The sequence below is a fragment of the Rhinatrema bivittatum genome, chromosome 3, assembly GCF_901001135.1.
Source record: "Rhinatrema bivittatum chromosome 3, aRhiBiv1.1, whole genome shotgun sequence".
In the NCBI taxonomy this organism is placed as follows: Eukaryota; Metazoa; Chordata; class Amphibia; order Gymnophiona; family Rhinatrematidae; genus Rhinatrema; species Rhinatrema bivittatum.
In genome coordinates, this window is record NC_042617.1 from 289,882,652 (window position 1) to 289,901,791 (window position 19,140).

The following is a 19,140-nucleotide window of genomic DNA, read 5'->3' on the forward strand; positions in this document are numbered from 1 at the left end:
GGTGGGATAACAGTGGCTAAAAACTAAGTAGAGGATAGCGGATGGATTGGAGAAAAAACTGCAGAGAAAATAACATGATTACATCCTTACATGGTAATATTATGAATAAGGTTATTGGTAGTTTAGAGAGATATTAGCATTTAAAAGATTGTGAAAGTTCCTCAGGCTTGGCTGCCCCTCTCATTATAAATCCATGTAAATCAGAGAGAGAGGGGGGAAGCACTGTTGTGCAGACAGTCATCAGAATCTTCCCTCCTTCCCCCATCCAGGTGTGACAGTGACACACAGGGTGGAAAAAAAATCTGCCACATGCTTATGTTTTTTTCTTCATCCTACTCCCAACCTGCTCCTTACCATCTTCCTCACTCCCTCATCATGATTTATCACATCCACCCAGCTTTCACTCCCTCCTCAGCACCCTCATACCATTCATCCCTATATATATATATATATATAGCACTACTGGAATGATGTAACACTATATAAGGGTGGCAAAGACCCTGCACAAAGCAGCTTACAATCTAAGTGGGATCCTGCGGCAATGGGAGAAAACGTGACTTGCCGGGGGTCACAAGGAGTAAGAGGAACTGAATTTGAACCCTGGCTTCCCTGGTTCTCAGCCCATTGCTCTAACCACTAGGTCACACCTCATATCTCCCTCAACCACCCCGCCCCTATCTTTCATCCCCTTCTCGTGATGTTTTTGCCACATCAGGCACAATTGGTGCTGTCGTGCCCCACCCGCATAAGGTTGAGCAACAGGGAGAAGAAGGTCTAAGGTACAGCCCCCACAGATTCTGCAGCTGGAATGAATAAATTCGGAAGAATACTGATAAATATAGCCATCTTTTATTTTATATTACAAAAACAAAGTAGTTTCCAAACTTGCTTGCATCTCAAGTATTATTACAGAGAGATCTCAAGGATAAAGGGGAGAGGAGAACAAGGAATTTGGTAAGAGGACTGAGGATGGGGGATGAGAGGGAGAGGGAGAGGATGGGGGGTGGGGCAGATTGAAGAAGAGTAAAGATGAGAGGGAAAGGATCAGTAATCTGGGAAGAGGAGTGAGAAGAAGGAAGGAGCTTGAATCTGGACTGAGGAGATTCCAGGATCTATGGAAAAAAAAAGAGATAGAAAGGGAGGTTCTAGGATCTGGTGGGGCAGAATCCAAGATTCGGGGAGGGAGAATCTAAATTACAGAGGGGAGGGAGTGCAGAGACAAGAGAGGGCTGTCCTGACCGTGCTTCAGTCCTGCTCCCATTTGCATCCTCCCTCTAATTTCCTCCCCAATCATCCAATCTGGTATAGATACACACACCCACATCCCAACACTAACCCTTTCCTTTCATGCACAAACACTGCCTCCCTTCCCCCGTTCCCCTCTCTCAACCAATCCCCTCTTATTCCTCACTCCTCACCACCAATCCCACCCCCCCCCCCCCCCCCCCCCCAAAGATCCCCTACTCATCCCTTCCTAATCTCCTCTGGCCGGACTCTCCAGTCCGCCACTAAATATCCCTAATTCCATTTCCTTTGCCTAAACAACTTTAGAACTATTCATCCGCTTCACCTTCCTCCCACTGAGGAGAGCTGGGATTGATTACTCAGGCCCTTTATAACCAGCCATTTTGTGATTAAGGTTGTGGCTAGTTTCATTTTAGGGCAGACACCAGAAAAGCAAGATGTAGAATTTTTTTCCTCCCTGCTATCTCCTGCCTCATCAGGTTTCCCGTTTTTTGTAGGGGATTGGTCTCTGTATACAACCAGCCAGAGGATCCCTAAGTATGTAGTTCAGTAAGATAGATTTTTTTGCCAGATTTCCCTTTGGTATTCACTAACCAACAACCAACCTCGTTCCCTTGTTATAAGAGATCTTTAACAACCGGTCATCAAGGGAACCCCCTGATGCGCGGTGATGTGCAGTCGCTATATCCAGGGCAACCACTCTGTGATTGTCCCACTCAATAGCTCCCGTATTTTATTCTTTAATCTTAATTCATTTTTGTCTGTTTTTGTTATTTTTTAATATTAGTGTGCTTTCAGGTCCGCCGACAGAAAAAAGGCACCCAAGGGTGCCTTGAGCCTCGGTTCGAACTGGACATCAGTGATTGGCCCGGAATAGGTTTAAAAACAGGCGGAATAGAGAGAAACGCCGGATCAACAGATGAAGGCACCGCTCACGTAAGAAGTTTTTTACAACGAATAGTAAGTATGATATATGACCTCATTACCTCATTGCGATGGTAGAATTAACATGGATTTTAATTAATTGACTGTGTTTTTTAAAGAAAAAAAGAAAAATTGAAGTGCTTTTGAAAGGGTGTACCCGTACAGTGGACACAGGAGCGAACACTCCCGAGATCCCTGAAGCAGGCAGAACTCTGCCGAAACACGGCCAATGTCAGGCAGGTGGGTCCGAACCCGTAAGAGCGGTAACAATTGAGTTACAATACAAGGAACTGATAAGTACCTTTGAAGTGAAGTGGGAACGTCCCGGGAGGGTCGGACAAACAGCCGGGGAATAAGAGAAAGCACACTAATATTAAAAATTAAAAAATAACAAAAACAGACAAAAATGAACTGAATTAAGATTAAAGGATAAAATACGGGCGCTATTGAGTGGAACAATCAGAGTGGTTGCCCTGGATATAGCGACTGCACATCACCGCGCATCAGGGGGTTCCCTTGATGACCGGTTGTTAAAGATTTCCCTTTGGGCAAATGGGCTCTGAAGAATATGCCTGATCAGACAATTAATATTGAGAAGGAAAATACCCAGACGCCTCTGCTGTACTGTGGCCTGTCAGAGCTGAATGAACTCTGAGTGCCTTTCTGAGCATGACTTGCAGAATGTCTCTGAGCAGATAGACAAGCTGGCACCAAAGGAGGTGAGCCTATTCAATGGGTCACACAGAAGAAATCAACAGCGGGAGCTTCAAGCACTATCTCACTGGACAAGATCATTTACAGGACAAAAGGATTATTTGGAGAGTGGGAGCAAATGAGCTACACCTGGGGAAACCTGTCAGGGCAGTTCAGAGGATAGGTTGTCATGACTACAGCATGATGTGTCTCTGTAAATGAGTCTTTGGGCAGTCACGTAATTCTAGAAGTTTCGGCAATACTGTATGTTTAACTATAAAAGAAGGGTCACTTCCTGTATTCAATGAGATGCTGGTCATTTTGAAAGATAAAGGGCACCCAGTATCCAGCATCTCCCAGGAACACTTTTAATGCCAAATAAAATTTACTTTATACCGTTTACTGAGTCTAAGTGTTCTTGTGTGCCTGGCCCTAAGTACAGAAAATTATGTACAGCTCTCAATCCAGAGGACTGAAGACCCGTGAGCACCACTCTACTCCCTAGGTGGGCAAAACCGGTGACAGATCTTTCTGAGTGAGATTTTTGATGGCTGAAATGTATCCTGTTTTTTCAAGAAGGAAAATACACTTTTTTATTAAGAGGTTTTAAGTCACTCCTCTTCACATGGAGCCTGGCTGGATCAGCAGGCTCCCATGCAAAGACTTTTCAACCCGAAGAGTCACCCTTTCAGAGCAGCTTAATAAGAGTCAAGAAAGAACGAGGAGACCCCATCCATATCCCCACTAATTTGGGACCAGGAATCAGGGCTGTGTGTTCAGGAAGACGCTGGACTATAAAGGAAAACTGGTTCGTATCTGCTAATTTTCGTTCCTATAATACCACTGATGAGTCCAGACTCCTGGGTTTTGCCTCCCTTCCAGCAGATGGAGACAAGAGAAAGTTTAGCAGGCACAGCCTCTTAAGCCGGTGTGCTACCTGCATCTCCTCGGTATTAATCAGTATCTAAGCAGAAAAATATTCAACCAAAAAACGTAACCAATTAACCTTACTGTAACCCCTTGAACGAGCAGGGGACAAGGAAATTTGTAATTAAGAACTATCATCAATTTTAGTATCCTTCTTAAAGGACTAATGAGAAACCTGATCCATTCTTCAGAAATAATCAGAATCATTACAGTATACAGATCAAGCGGATTCTTCCACAAACTCCTGCCTCCCACCGGGTGGGCATCTGAACTGATCTGTGGTACTACAGGAACGAAAATTAGCAGGCAAGAACCAATTTTCTTTTCCCAGTATGTACCCAGATCAATCCAGACTCCTGGGATGTACCAAAGCTTCCCTAAACAGGGTGGGATTGTGAGAGTCCTGCTCAAAGAACATATTTGCCAAAATTGTCGACATCCGGGGCCTGAACGTCCATCCGGTAGTGTCTGGCAAAGGTATGCAAAGATTTCCAAATAGCCGCCCTGCAAATCTCCTGCGGCGAAACTAGTTGGCACTCTGCCCAAAAAGCCGCCTGCGAATGGGTCGAATGAGCCCTCAATCCTTCCACTGCCGGACGACTGCAACAGATATACACGGAACCAATAGCCTCCTTCGGCCAAAGTGTTATCGTGGCCTTTGACGCCCTTTGGCCCTTTTTTGCACCACTCCAAAGCACAAAAAGGTGATCCGACAGGTGGAAACTGTTAGTGACCTCCAGATATCACAACAAAGCCCTTCTAACATCCAGATGTCTCAATTCTTTCACATGAGGCATATCAATCTCCAGATCTGGAAAGGCTGGAAGCTCCACTGTCTGACCCAAATGGTATGCCGAAACCACCTTTGGCAGGAACGACGGGACCGTCCTCAGAGAAACTCTGGAATCCGAAATCCGCAAAAAGAGTCCTCTGCATGACAGCGCTTGCAGTTCAGATGCCCTTCTGGCTGAACAGATCGCATCCAAGAAAACCACCTTCAAAATCAAATCCTTTCTGGTGGCCCTCTTAAGAGGCTCAAATGACCCTTCACACAAACCACAGAGTACCAAGTTAAGGCTCCAAAAATGACACAACTTACGAACAGGAGGATGCACCTGTTTCACCCAGTGAAGGAAACATATCACATCCGGATGCGCAACCTGAGTTGCTTCATGAACCTTGCCTCTCAAACAGACTAAGGCACCTGCACTCTCAGGGAGCTAAAGGACAACCCTTGTTAGTCTTTTCTGTAAAAAGCTCAGAATCTGCACCACGGACCTTGTCGAGGGACAATCCTCTGTTCCATACACCAAGATTTGAAGATCTTCCAAACTCGAACATACGCCAAGGAAGTAGAGGTCGTGCATGCTCTTAGTAGAGTCAAAATGACATCCTCCACCTTTCCACCTTAATTGCTTCCTCTCAAAAGCCAAGCCGCTAGACAAAAGTAATCTGCCTGATTCAAAAATATAGGGCCCTGCCGGAGAAGGTTCGCAGGTGACCCAGCCTCAAGGAGCCGTCCACTGCTAGATTGATCAAATCCGCAAACCAAGGCCTTCTCAGCCACTCTGGAGCCATGAGAATCATCCTTCCTGGGTGGACCTCATCCTTCCTGGGTGGACCTCATCCTTCCTGGGTGGACCTCTATCTTCCTGTCAACCTGTCACTGAAGAAAACTCCAAGGAAAGATGCGAAGATCTTGCCAAATACTTTCAACATAAAATCTCCAATATACTCCTACGCCTCCCCCACAACCCTACAACCATCTCCCCCCTTCCAAATCACAACAGCACCTGTATCAGATCCTTCGACCCCACCTCTACCCTAGAAATTGAGACCATCCTCAAAAAAATGAAACCGGCCACACACTTCTCAGACGAAATCCCCTCCAAAACCCTCCTCTCCATACCATCCACCATCGCCAAACCCTTAGCCAACATCATTAACTGCTCCCTCGCTTTCAGCAAAGTTCCAGACCCCCTGAAACTTGCCGTTGTGAAACCCCTCCTAAAAAAACCCTCCCTTGACCCCTCCGACCCTTCAAGCTATCGGTCCATCTCCAACCTTCCCTTCCTTGCAAAAGTCCTCGAGAAAGTAGTCAATACTCAGCTCACAGACTACCTCGAGGACCACAATCTCCTGCACCCATCACAATTTGGATTCCGGAAAGGCCGAAACACCGAGAATCTCCTCATAGCCATCACTGACACCATACTTATTGGACTAGACCAAGGAAAATCTTTCCTACTGGTCTTACTGGATATATCAGCGGCCTTTGACACCATCAATCATCAAATCTTGATTGCCCGCTTGACAGAGATAGGTGTCACTCACACAGCTCTAGACTGGCTCACTTCTTACCTCACCAACAGAGAATACCTCATAAAACTTGATAACTCTGAATCCAGTCACATTCCCCTCAGACAAGGCGTCCCCCAGGGATCTTCCCTATCCTCCACCCTCTTCAATATCTACCTCCTCCCCCTCTGCAACCTACTCTCAGACCTAGGCCTGGACTACTTCTTATATGCTGACGACGTACAAATTCTCATCCCCATTCAGAAAACACTCAATGAAACCATCCTATTCTGGGAATCTTGCCTAGACACCATCAACTCCCTACTAACCAACCTGCACCTTGCCCTGAACACAACTAAAACCGAATTACTCTTTATATCCAAGCAACCTGAACACGACTCCCCCCCCTACATCACCACCCCCCACCCTCTCCCCCACCCTCTCCCCCACACTACCCTATTCCGTAAGAGACCTGGGAGTCACACTTGACCAACACCTGAATTTCAAGCCACACATCAAGTCACTACTCAAAGCAGGCTTCTACAAACTGCAGATCCTAAAGAAGCTTAGGCCCCTACTCCATACCCAAGACTTCAGGTTAGTCCTACAGTCCACAATCTTCTCCAAAGTGGACTACTGTAACGCGCTATTACTAGGCCTCCCATACTCCTCCACCAAACCACTACAAACCTTACAGAACGCTATGGCAAGAATCCTAACCAACACACGCAAAAGAGAGCATATTACCCCAATCCTTGCAGACCTACATTGGCTCCCCATTCAGTTCCGCTCCCAATATAAAACCTTAACCATTCTTCACAACATCCTCTACAAAAACTCCCCCTGGCTTAAGGAAATGCCCCACTTTCACACTTCACACCGCCCCACAAGATCCACTTCTGCAGGCACCCTACACATTCCCCCCCTCAAAACAGCCCGCCTCTCCACCACCAGAGAAAGAACATTCACTATCGCAGGCCCTGCCCTCTGGAACTCTCTCCCCACACACCTCCGTCTTGAACCCTCATTACCCAACTTCAAAAAAGGTGTTAAGACCTGGCTCTTCAGACAGGCCTACCCAGAAACCAACCCCTCGTAGCCCACCACCTGAAACCCACCTAGTCCCCCCCACACCCCCCCCCCGCAACCCTCTATCCTCCTCCCTCCCTACCCTCCCACGTAACTCACCCTGACACCCCAATCCTCTGTAAGTCCAAGATAAAATGCACAACATACTATAAATGCTGTAACTAAGTTAACTTATAACCTGTATTAACCACTGTAAATAAGTTATCTCTATAACCTGTATTAACTACTGTAAATAAGTTATCTTATATGACCTTTCTTCATATGCTGCAAACTAGCAACTAGATCTAACCTACGTTAATTAAGTCACGTTATTTATCCCTCTGCATTTACGGTTACTCTACTTTACTTTCTCAGCTGCTACTCTTTCCTCCTAGAACCCTCCTCCCTCTCCCCCTCTCCTTTTTCGCACCTGCTCCATTACCCGCTCCCTGTTTTATGTAATTTCCTCCTTTCTCGAGTTGTATTGTAAACCGGCGTGATGTGCTTGCACGAACACCGGTATATTAAAAGCTGTTAAATAAATAAATAAAATAAATAAACCTTGCTCACCAGAGTCCATGGAGGGAACATGTACAGCTGAACGTCATGTGGCCAAGAAAGCACCAGGGCATTGACCTCTTCCACTCCGTGCTCTCTGCAATTGAAGAAGCGTGACACTTTGGCATTCCTTTGAGTTGCCATCAGATCCATGTAAGGCATGCCCCAGCAGTGAAAAATGAGGGATATTGCTTTCTCTGATAGTTCCCATTCCCTGAGATCCAACTATTGCCAACTGAGAAAATCCGCTTGCACATTGTTGAACTATGTGCGACGCGTTATCAAGGCTAGATGCTGTTCTGCCCAGGACATCAGCATCTCCACTTCCAAAGCTATCGGTTGACGCTTGGTTCCTCCCTGATGGTTGATGTAAGCCACCATCATCGTATTGTCCGATAAGATCCTGACTGCGCAGTTGTGCAGAAGGGGAAGAAACATCTCCAGTGCCAACCGCACCGCTCATCTCTAGGCGACTGATGGATCAGGTTGCTTCCTCCAGTGACCATAGGCCCTGCACCAATTGGGACTGACATACATCCCCCCAACCAGTGAGACTGGTGTCAGTAATTACTACCATCCATTGAGGTACATCGAGGTTCACCCCGCACCACAAATGGTCTGGACCAAGCCACCACCAAAGACTGGTCCTGGCAACTTCTGTAAGTGGCAGCGGAAGATAAAATTACTTGGACATTGGATCCCACTGGGACAGCAAAGCTTTCTGCAGTGGTCTCATATGAGCAAATACCCACGGGACCAGCTCCAAGGTTGAGGCCATGGAACCAAGGACCTGCAGGTAATCCCAGTCCCTGGGTACTCAGGTATCAACTGGCTCCGAATTTGCACCTTAGCTTGACAATCCAGTCCTCCAAGAGAAATACCTTGCCCACTTGGGTATCGAAGCATGCGCCCAAGAACTCCAGAACCTGAGAAGAAGAAAGGTGGCTTTTAGCCTGGTTCATAACCCAGCCCAGAGATCTCAGGCAGTGCAAGACCACATCCACCGCCTGTTTGCAAAGGGCCTCTGACTTCACTCAGATGAGCCAGTCCTCCAAATATGGATGAACAAACACACCCTCCTTAAGAACATAAGAACATGCCATACGGGTCAGAACAAGGGTCCATCAAGCCCAGCATCCTGTTTCCAACAGTGGCCAATCCAGGCTAGTACCCAAAAACTAAGTCTATCCCATGCTACTGATGCTATTAATAGCAGTTGCTATTTTCTAAGTCAACTTGATTAACAGCAGGTAATGGACTTCTCCAAAAACGTATCCAATCCTTTTTTAAACCCAGTTACACTAACTGCACTAACCACATCCCCTGGCAACAAATTCCAGAGTTTAATTGTGCGCTGAGTAAAAAAGAACTTTCGCAGATTAGTTTAAAATGTGCCACATGCTAACTTCATGGAGTGCCCACTAGTCTTTCTATTATCCGAAAGAGTAAATAACAGATTCACATTTACCCATTCTAGACCTCTCATGATTTTAAACACTTCTATCATATCCCCCCATAGCCATTTCTTTTCCAAGCTGAACAGTCCTAACCTCTTTAGTCTTTCCTCTTAGGGGAGCTGTTCCATCCCCTTTATCATTTTGGTCGCCCATTGCAACTATATCTTTTTTGAGATGCGGCAACCAGAATTGTAAACTGTATTCAAGGTATGGTCTCACCATGGAGCAATACAGAGGCATTATGACATTTTCCGTTTTATTCACCATTCCCTTTCTAATAATTCCCAACATTCTGTTTGCTTTTTTGACTGCTGCAGCACACTGAACCGACAATCTCAATGTGTTATCCACTATGACGCCTAGATCTCCTTCTTGGGTGGTAGCTCCTAATATGGAACCTAACATTGTGTAACTATAGCATGGGTTATATTTCTTATATGTATCACCTTGCACTTATCCACATTAAATTTCATCTGCCATTTGGATGACCAATTTTCCAGTCTCGCAAGGTCTTCCTGCAATTTATCACAATCCGCTTGTGATTTTACTACTCTGAACAATTTTGTATCATCTGCAAATTTGAATACCTCACTTGTCGTATTTCTTTCCAGATCATTTATAAATATATTGAAAAGTACGGGTCCCAGTACAGATTCCTGAGGCACTCCACTGTCCACTCCCTTCCACTGAGAAAATTGTCCATTTAATCATAATCTGTTTCCTATCTTTTAGCCAGTTTGTAATCCATGAATGGACATCGCCTCCTATCCCATGACTTTTTACTTTTCCTAGAAGCCTCCCATGAGGAACTTTGTCAAACGCCTTCTGAAAATCCAAATACACTACATCTACCGGTTCACCTTTATCCACATTTTATTAACTCCTCAAAAAAGTGAAGCAGATTTGTGAGGCAAGACTTGCCTTGGGTAAAGTCATGCTGACTTTGTTCCATTAAACTATGTCTTTCTATATGTTCTGTGATTTTGATATTTAGAACACTTTCCACTATTTTTCCTGGCACTGAAGTCAGGCTAACTGGTCTGTAGTTTCCCGGATAGCCCCTGGAGCCCTTTTTAAATATCGGGGTTACATTAGCCACCCTCCAATTTTCAGGTACAATGGATGATTTTAGTGATAGGTTACAAATTTTTACTAATAGATCTGAACTTTCACTTTTGAGTTCCTTCAGAACCCTAGGGTGTATACCAACCGGTCCAGGTGATTTGCTACTCTTCAGTTTGTCAATCAGGTCTACCGCATCTTCTAGGTTCACCATGATTTGGTTCAGTCCATCTGAATCATTACCCATGAAAACCTTCTCCGGAATGGGTATCTCCCCAACATCTTCTTCAGTAAACACTGAAGCAAAGAAATTGTTTAATCTTTCCACGATGGCCTGATCTTCCTTAAGTGCCCCTTTAACCCCTCGATCATCTAACGGTCCAACTGACTCCCTCACAGGCTTTCTACTTCGGATATATTTTTTAAAGTTTTTACTGTGAGTTTTTGCCTCTACGGCCAACTTCTTTTCAAATTCTCTCTTAGCCTGTCTCATCAATGTCTTACATTTAACTTGCCAACGCTTATGCATTATCCTATTTTCTTCTGTTGGATCCTTCTTCCAATTTTTGAATGAAGATCTTTTGGCTAAAATAGAATCTTTCACCTCCCCTTTTAACCATACTGGTAATAGTTTTGCCTTCCTTCCACCTTTCTTACAGGCCGATACAGTAAAAGTCGCAGGAGAGAGGGCAAGCGCACAGGCCACTCAGCTGTGCGTGCGATTCAGTAAAAAAAATATATATATATATATTCAAATTAGGGCCCGCGGTAAAAAGAGGCGCTAGGGACACTAGCATGTCCCTAGCGCCTCTTTTTTGACAGGAGCGGTGGCTGTCAGCGAGTTTGACAGCAGACGCTCAATTTTACCAGTGTCGTTTATCTGAACCTGTCGCTGACAGCCACGGGTTCGGAAACTGGATGCCGGCAAAATTGAGCATCCAGTTTTCAACCCACGAGCCGATTTTACATTTTTTTTTAAATTATTTTTAACTTTTCTGTGCACTTTCCTGGTGCCAGCAGAAATTAACCCCTACCTTTCGGTAGGCGCTAATTTCTGAAAGTAAAATGTGCAGCTTGGCTGCACATTTTACTTACTGAATAGCGCGGGAATAAGTAATAGGGCCATCAACATGCATTTGCATGTTGCGGGCACTATTAGTTTCGGGGTGGGGGGGGGGTGGATGCGGGTTTTCGATGCGCTATTACTCCTTACTGAATAAGGGGAAAAGCTAGCGCGTCGAAAACGCGCATCCAAACGTGGGTTAACAGTGTGCTCCGCCGGAGCGCACTGTACTGTATCGGCCAGCAAATGTGTGGAATACATCTGGACTGTGCTTCTAGGATGGTATTTTTTTAACAATGTCCCCGCCTCTTGCATACTTTTTAATTTTGTAGCTGCTCCTTTCAGTTTTTTTCTATTTTTCTCATTTATCAAAGTTTCCCTTTTGAAAGTTTAGCACGAGAGCCATGCATTTGCTTTCCCCCTTCCAATCATTAATTCAAATTTGATCATATTATGATCATTATTGCCAAGCGGCCCCACCACCGTTACCTCTTTCACCAAATCCTGTGCTCCACTGAGAATTACTGTATTTTCTGGCGTATAAGATGACTGGGCATATAACTGCCTAGGATAAATCTATGTTTATGTATCTTATAGTTTTTGTTGATTATATATTTATCTCTCTCTAATTGTTTCTTAGTTTAAATTCTGTACTGTCTTCCATTGCCCAGGTTTTACGCTCCCTGTTTAATGTAACTTTACTTTCTACCTTGATGTTAATTGGTTTCCCCTCAGTTACATTGTAAACCGGTACGATAAGACCTAGTCTTGAGCATCGGTATAGTAAAAGAAATTAAATAAATAAATAAATAAATAAATAAATAAATAAATATAAGACGACCCCCAACTTTTCCAGTTAAAATATAGAGTTTGGGATATACTCGCCGTATAAGACTACCCCTCTTCCAATGCACATATGGTAAAAATTAAAAAAAAAACATCAGATTTGATTTCAATATGGTAATTTTAATTCAAATGCTTATGACATACAAGTACGGTACTTAGCAGGAAAACCGTCACTTATAAACATAAGGCTTTTTGTCAAATATGTAAACATAAAACAGTGCAAGTGGATTAAACTTTTCCTAATTCACTCTGAAGCTGAAAGGAAGGATAAGACAATAAACCCATGGGAGCTGCCATGCTGTTTGTTTTCTAAGCTGTCAACCAAACTGGAACTGATGATGATAGCAGAAAGATAACAAATAACAGAGAGAGAGCAAGTGCTGGGCAAGTCCCTGGTGAGTTAGCAACGCCCATCACAACTGCAAGCTACAGTAGTTTTACAGGTTTTGCTGGTGTGACAATTTCCCTTTAAAAGCCTTCAAAATCCTCCTGTTCGTCATCTGATATCATAAGTACATCAATGACATCTTGTGATACATTTGTAAGGCAGTCATCGTATGGATCGAATTCCGTATCAGATGGTGTGGTCTCAGCTTCGGCTTCCTCTTCATCTTGCCACGCTTCCTCTTCATCTTGCCACAAGTAGTCGTCCTCCATACCATCTAATGAATTTGATATGCCACACTTCTTGAAAGACTTGATTACTGTTTTTGCATCAATATCATTCCAGGCTTTTATGACAAACTTGCACAAAACATCCAACTGTGGAGCACGCATGTTTCCTCCTTTTGTGAATGACTTTTCGCCGCTAACCATCCATTCATTCCACTGTTCTCGAATGCGATCTTTAAATGGTTTGTTTAGGCACACATCCAGTGGCTGTACCAACGATGTCAATCCTGCAGGAATAAATGCCGCATGTGTGTTTAATCTTGCAAGCCTTTGCTTGGTGCTGGGAGTTAAATGAGCCCTGAACATATCCCACACCAGTAGACTACATTTTTTAATAAGTCCACCTGGTCCCCTGCTCCATACATTATCAAGCCATAGCTTTACCCCTTCTTCATCCATCCAGACTTTTTCATTCACATGTACAAAACAACCAACAGGGAACTTGAGTTTCGCATTGTTTTTCTTTTAAAAATAATCATTGGTCTCAGTTTGGTGCCATCAGCTGTGCATTCTAATACCACTGTAAAACTGGACTTCTCATGCCCTGTTTTAATTAAAATTGTTTTTTCACCTTTTTGATGGACAGTTTTATTTCCAACCATATCAAAATTCATTGGAGTTTCATCCATATTTCCAATACTACTTAACGGATAGCCATGTTTAGTGCGCTGTTGTATTTCGTATCGATGGAAACTATTTACTTTGCTATCAAGATCTGCAGGTAATTTTTGGGCAATTTTCGTCTTTTGTCTCAGTACCATATTATGCCTTGCCATGAATCTAGTACACCAGGATACAGTGGCCTTAAATCTGTTGCTGTGATCTGGGTTAGATTTAGCCCACTGAAGTGCCAACAAACGTATTTTATTTCGTGTCGCTACATAACCATTTTGGCAATGCTCATTCACCATATCTGCTACATATTTTTCGAGTTCTGGCCAATGTGGGGTGCCTCTTCTTAATGCATACTTACCCCTTGGCATACTCTTTAATGCTTTTTTATTTGCTTTCCAGTCTCGAACCATCTTTTCTGTTACTCCATATTGTCTTGCAGCAGCGCAGTTATTATGTTCCATAGCAAAGTTTACAACTTTAAGTTTGAACCTGGCTTCATATTTCTTTCTTCTTGCTGGTGGAGCCATGATGGAGTTTTGACTGTTGGACATTTGTATACTGTACTGTATGTACTGGCGATATACTGTATGTGGTACCCAGTATACAACAACCAGCCAATCACGGCAAGCGATGTACCTTACCGGCGATTGGCTGGTTGTTGTATACAAATCCTGCTTGGATTGGTCAGCTCTCCCTGCCTGCCCAGCCCTCCCTGTCTCCAAGACTATCAGAGCGGTAGTGCATCCCTCTGGCCCGCCCTTGTATCCTATTACCGGTACCTCCGTCTCTGCCTCTCAGATCTCGCTCCTGAGGACTGCAGTGAAGTGGCGCAGACGCCCCCTCCCCCCTTTTTTATACACATTTTTAAGAAAAACATACCGTAATTTTCTATATTTTTTGATGAAATCAACATTTACAGCAGGAGGGAGTGACTCGAGGAGTGAGGGCGCGCTGCCCGATTGGCCGGTGGATTGGCCAATCCAATGGCCTGATTCGCCGGTGGTTCATTCTCCGCTCCCCGGCCAATTGGGGAGTGAGGGTGCGGAGAATGAACATTTTTACAGCATCCGGTGGGGGGCGAGGGAGTGACTCGAGGAGTGAAGGCACGCTGCCTGATTGGTCGGTGCTGGGCAATTGGGGAGCGAGGGAGCGGAGAATGAACATTTTTACAGCATCCGGTGGGGGGGGAGGCAGTGACTCGAGCGAAGGCATGCTGCCCGATTGGTCGGCCAATCGGGGAGCGGAGAATGAACATTTTACAGCATCCAGAGGGAGTGACTCGAGGAGCGAGGGCGCGGAGAATCAATTTCTACGGCGTCCGGAGGTGAGGGTGAATGACTTGGGGAGCAAGAGCGCATCGGCCAATCGGGGAGCGAGGAATCCACCAGACGCTGTAAATTTGGATTACTGGCGCATAGGACGCACTCCTTATTTTTCACCTATTTTCAGGGGAAAAAAGTGCGTCGTATACGCCGGCAAATACATGCCCTATAAGACAACACCCGACTTTTGAGAAGATTTTCAGGGGCTAAAAACTCGTCTTATACGCCGGAAAATATGGTAGATCTAAAACTGCTCCCTCTCTCATCGGTTCCTGAACCAATTGCTCCATAAAACTGTCATTTATTCCATCCAGGAATTTTATCTCTGTAGCATGAACAGATGATACATTTAACCAGTCAATATTGGGGTAATTGAAATCTAGTAATCAAACAAAGGGAACACAACTATCAATATTATAAATAGCCTCCATGAAGGTGTCAGCAAGCCAGTCGCTGTGTTTATAATCAAAACCAGTTGATCTTCTCTATCATCCACCTTCACACAAATTTATTTCAAAAATACCTTTTTCTGAGTTTTTTTTGTATATTTTTTGCATTTTATATTAAAAAAAATCCCAATCCAGGAATTTTCAGCGCCCTGGATTGGGATTTTTTATATAAAAAACAAAAAACCTCAGAAAAAAATTATTTTTGAAATAAAAGCGCCTTCCTTCTTTGGCACCACAAAGTAAATGGAATAATGTCCCAACCCCCCGCTGTTCTGGGGGGGGATGGGAACAATGGCCCCCAGCCTGCTTAGTCTCTGGATGGTCTGTCACACGATCAGCTTCCTTGCTGGCGAAACACAGGGAGATACCATGAATAGGGTCATTGGTGGTCGAGCAAATTCTAGAGCGTAGCCTCGTCCTATCACGCTTAGAACCCACTGGTCCGACGTGATCTTAACCAATTCTTCGTAAAAAAGAGTCAACAGACGCACAATGGCTGGAACTGAGGAGTAGGCTGGCCTCACCTCATTGCAAGGATTTGGCTCCTCCAGACCCCTGGCTGCAGCCTTCTTGGTTTGCTCTGCGTCCGCGAAAGGACTGTTGCCAGGACTGATATACCGCCCCGAGGTTTGTCTTTGGCCTGCACCTGGAGCCCTGCTCTGACAGAAACACCTTTGGCCTTGAAAACGAGAGCGAACCAGCAAAAAGCCTTTGGTCCCCTTAGGTTTGTTTTCCGGTAGTCTGTACACTTTATTATCTCCCAGTTGCTTTATCAGCTGCTCCAAATCTTCCCCAAAAAGGAGCTTGCCCTGAAAGGGGAGCGCACCAAGCTGAGCCTTTGATGAAATATCCACTGACCAGTTGCGCAGCCACAGGAGCCTCCTGGCTGAGACGGAAGACACCATTGTCCTGGAAGAGTTGTGAATAACATCATATAAGGCATCAGCCCCATAAGCCATCGCTGCCTCTAAGCGTTCCGCTTGCTCAAATTCCTGGGATGAGAGATCTCTAGCACTCTGTAACTGCTGCATGTTACGCACGACATCAGCGGCAGCCCAGCAGCGCAGTCCCCTCACCTTTTGAAACAAATTCCAACGTCCAGCTCCCCGTCGCTGGTGGCAATGGGCCGCCAGCCCCGCGACCTCAGACTCCCGCCGGTGCCTCCGGCCCTGCCGCGTTGCCTGGGACTTCCAGCCGGGATGCCTCCATCTGTCAGGCCTCTCCGCATGGGCGGTGGAGAGACGTCATCAGCGGTGCCACGCCTCTCCCTAGCCATGCACGCGCCACCAAGATTCTTTTAAAGGACCCGCGGCGGGAACCTGGCCACGGACCCGGATGCTGACGTTAGATCCCTCAGCATATAAAAGCTCAGGCCTCGCTCCATAGCGTTGCCTTTGTAACAGGTCTCCTCGTACTCTGAGTACTCGTTGCTACCCTCGTCTGCCTTGCTCTGTGTTCCTGATCCTCGTCAAGTTCCTGGTTCCTGTGTTCATCTCGTCTCTGTGTTGGACTGCCTTCTCCGAGCCTGACCATTGCTACACCTGACCACGCCTGCCTTCTCAGAGTCTGACCATTTACTTCGCCTGACTTATTCGTGCCCTATTGCTTCGTCTGACCACGCCTGCTATCTCCGTGCCTTGACTATTGCTACGAATGACTATCCTATAGACTGTTCCAAGTCAAGAGTTCTTCGTTGCTTGCTACAACTTCCACTTGTCGCTAGCCTTGACTCTTGCTCGCCAGCAACGCCTTTCAACTCTATCCTTGGACATGGACTGCTAAGACTCAGGCCTTTCTTTGCTCGAGCACCTTCAGTCACTCTCTGTTCCCTGGTGCCCGAGTTCCTGTTCCAATTCCTGTCCAGGATAGAATTACGCCATCTACCAACTGCTGTCTCTGGCCTGAACTATCCTTACCTCCAGCAAACCTAGAGGGCCGCTTAAGTCCTGCTGGCCCCGGCACCCAAAGGCTCAATCCGAGGGGAACGTGGGCTGGTATAGGTGAAGCTCCAGTGGCCTCTAGCTTCAGTCCACTCCACCTGCTGACGGTGGGGACCTGTAGGCCCTTGCCTGTGGGTAGCGTCAACCCCACCTCAGCCCAAGGGTCCACCTCCAGTGCAACACTGCACCCATCTCAAGCTCATTCGAAGCATAAAACTGCTGCACACCACAGCCCGGATGCCTAGAGAGAAAACTTCAAAAATCTTCTTGAGGTATATCTTGTGCTTCCTATCCTGGAGATCCTTCAGAGATGCTGCTGCGCCAGCAACAGGGATGGTGGTTCTCTTTGTGACCGCCGACATGAAGCATCCACCTTTGGCACCCTCAAACGTTCCAGAGTTTCCTCAGGCAAGGGATAAAGCTTGTCCATAGCTCTACTAACCTTAAGACCTGTCTCAGGAGTATCCCACTCCCTGACCATCAGTTGCTTAACCATCCTATGGAAAGGAAACGTTCTGGCCGGGCCCCGTAAGCCCGCCATAACGGGATCTACTGTGTCCTCGTCCAGCTCCTCCTGCGGAACTGCTATTCCCAATTTTGCCAGAACATGAGGGATACTAGGGTCCAGCTCTTTTGTCTGAAATTGGTGAACGACCTTGGGATCATCCCCTTCCATGAAAGGAATCTTCCCAGCATCCTCTTCTTGATCCTGACCACTGTTGGGAGCGGGGACTCCATGAAGACCCTTACCCTGAGGGTACCTCCTGATTGGACTCTTCTGAAGAAAAGTCCTCTGTGGTACCCCGAATCATGGGACCTCTGACTGTTCGGATCCTTGTGGCCCCCAGTGGCTCTGACCGCTTGGGCACCTTTTTAGGCGGTCCCTAGAAGGCGTGCGACTGGGAGAGCAACTCCGTTTGGATTTGCTGGCCAGAAAAGCCTTATGTAACAAAAGCACAAACTCTGGAGAAAAATGAGCAGGACCACACAAATTCCCCTCCAAGGGACCAGGATCCTCATCCAACTGCCCCTCTAGGTCCTCCCGGGCCTACTCAAGGCTCAAATCGGCCAGCGACAGCACTGGCAGAAGATCCCCTCCCCCTGCCGCTCTCTCCTCAGCCACATGAAGTTTTCAAGATGGCCACCATTCCTGCACTCAGCAGGAATGGATCGGCCTTGTCCTCCGAAGCAGCCGGCAGTCTTCCAGGGCCATGCTGGTTCAACAGTGCCGCCACAGTTCCCCGCAATGAGCCCTCCCCGCCGGAGAGGCAGCAGGAGCATTGGCCGGCCTTGGAGAGCCGCGAAAAACGCTCTCCACATGTGGTGCATTTGCTCACTTGCAGCATGGCTCGGCGCCATCCTGACTGCTCATCAAGCGCCTACAAAAATCAGCGGGATCGGGAGCCCAGAGCCGTACCACAAGAAGGCCCAAATGCTTTACCTCCGGCCGCCGCCAGCAATGGGAAAAGAAGCCAAGAAATCACCACTGCCACAGAAAAAGATTCCTGATGTTTCCTTTTTTTTAAAACTTTATAAACAAGAAAATAAAAGTTCACTTACCTGATGAAGGGTGGCACAGGCTTATCAAGATCCTCGCTGAAGAGGAGGGAGCCGGACCACCAGCTGTCACCCCCAGCGTGTCAAGCAGAGCAAGTTGGGGGTCCCAACCCCTGCTCGTTGAACACCTACTACCCAGGGGGGATGGTCCCACCAGGACCTGCCAATCCCCTGGGAGGTAAGACTTTTTTTAAACTAGCACTTTTTTTTTTTACTCATGTACAGAACGCAGGTTTTGCACCACCTCCATCTGCTGGAGGCAGAGACATACTAAGGAGATGCAGGTGTCACACCGGGTTAAGATGCAGTGCCTGCAAAACTTTCTGTCTCCATCTGCTGGAAGGGAGGCAAAACCCTGGAGTCTGGACTGATCTGGGTACATAGGGGGAAGGTAGGATTTTTACTAACCTAGCAGGGGACCCCTGACCTAGGAATCCCATGGGA

General features: G+C 46.2%; 1 protein-coding gene across 1 annotated transcript in view; it reads right to left on the reverse strand.

Annotated features, from left to right (window-relative positions):
- The window catches only part of DTX3 (deltex E3 ubiquitin ligase 3), a 58,849-nt gene that overhangs the window by 37,538 nt on the left and 2,171 nt on the right, over window positions 1-19,140 (reverse strand).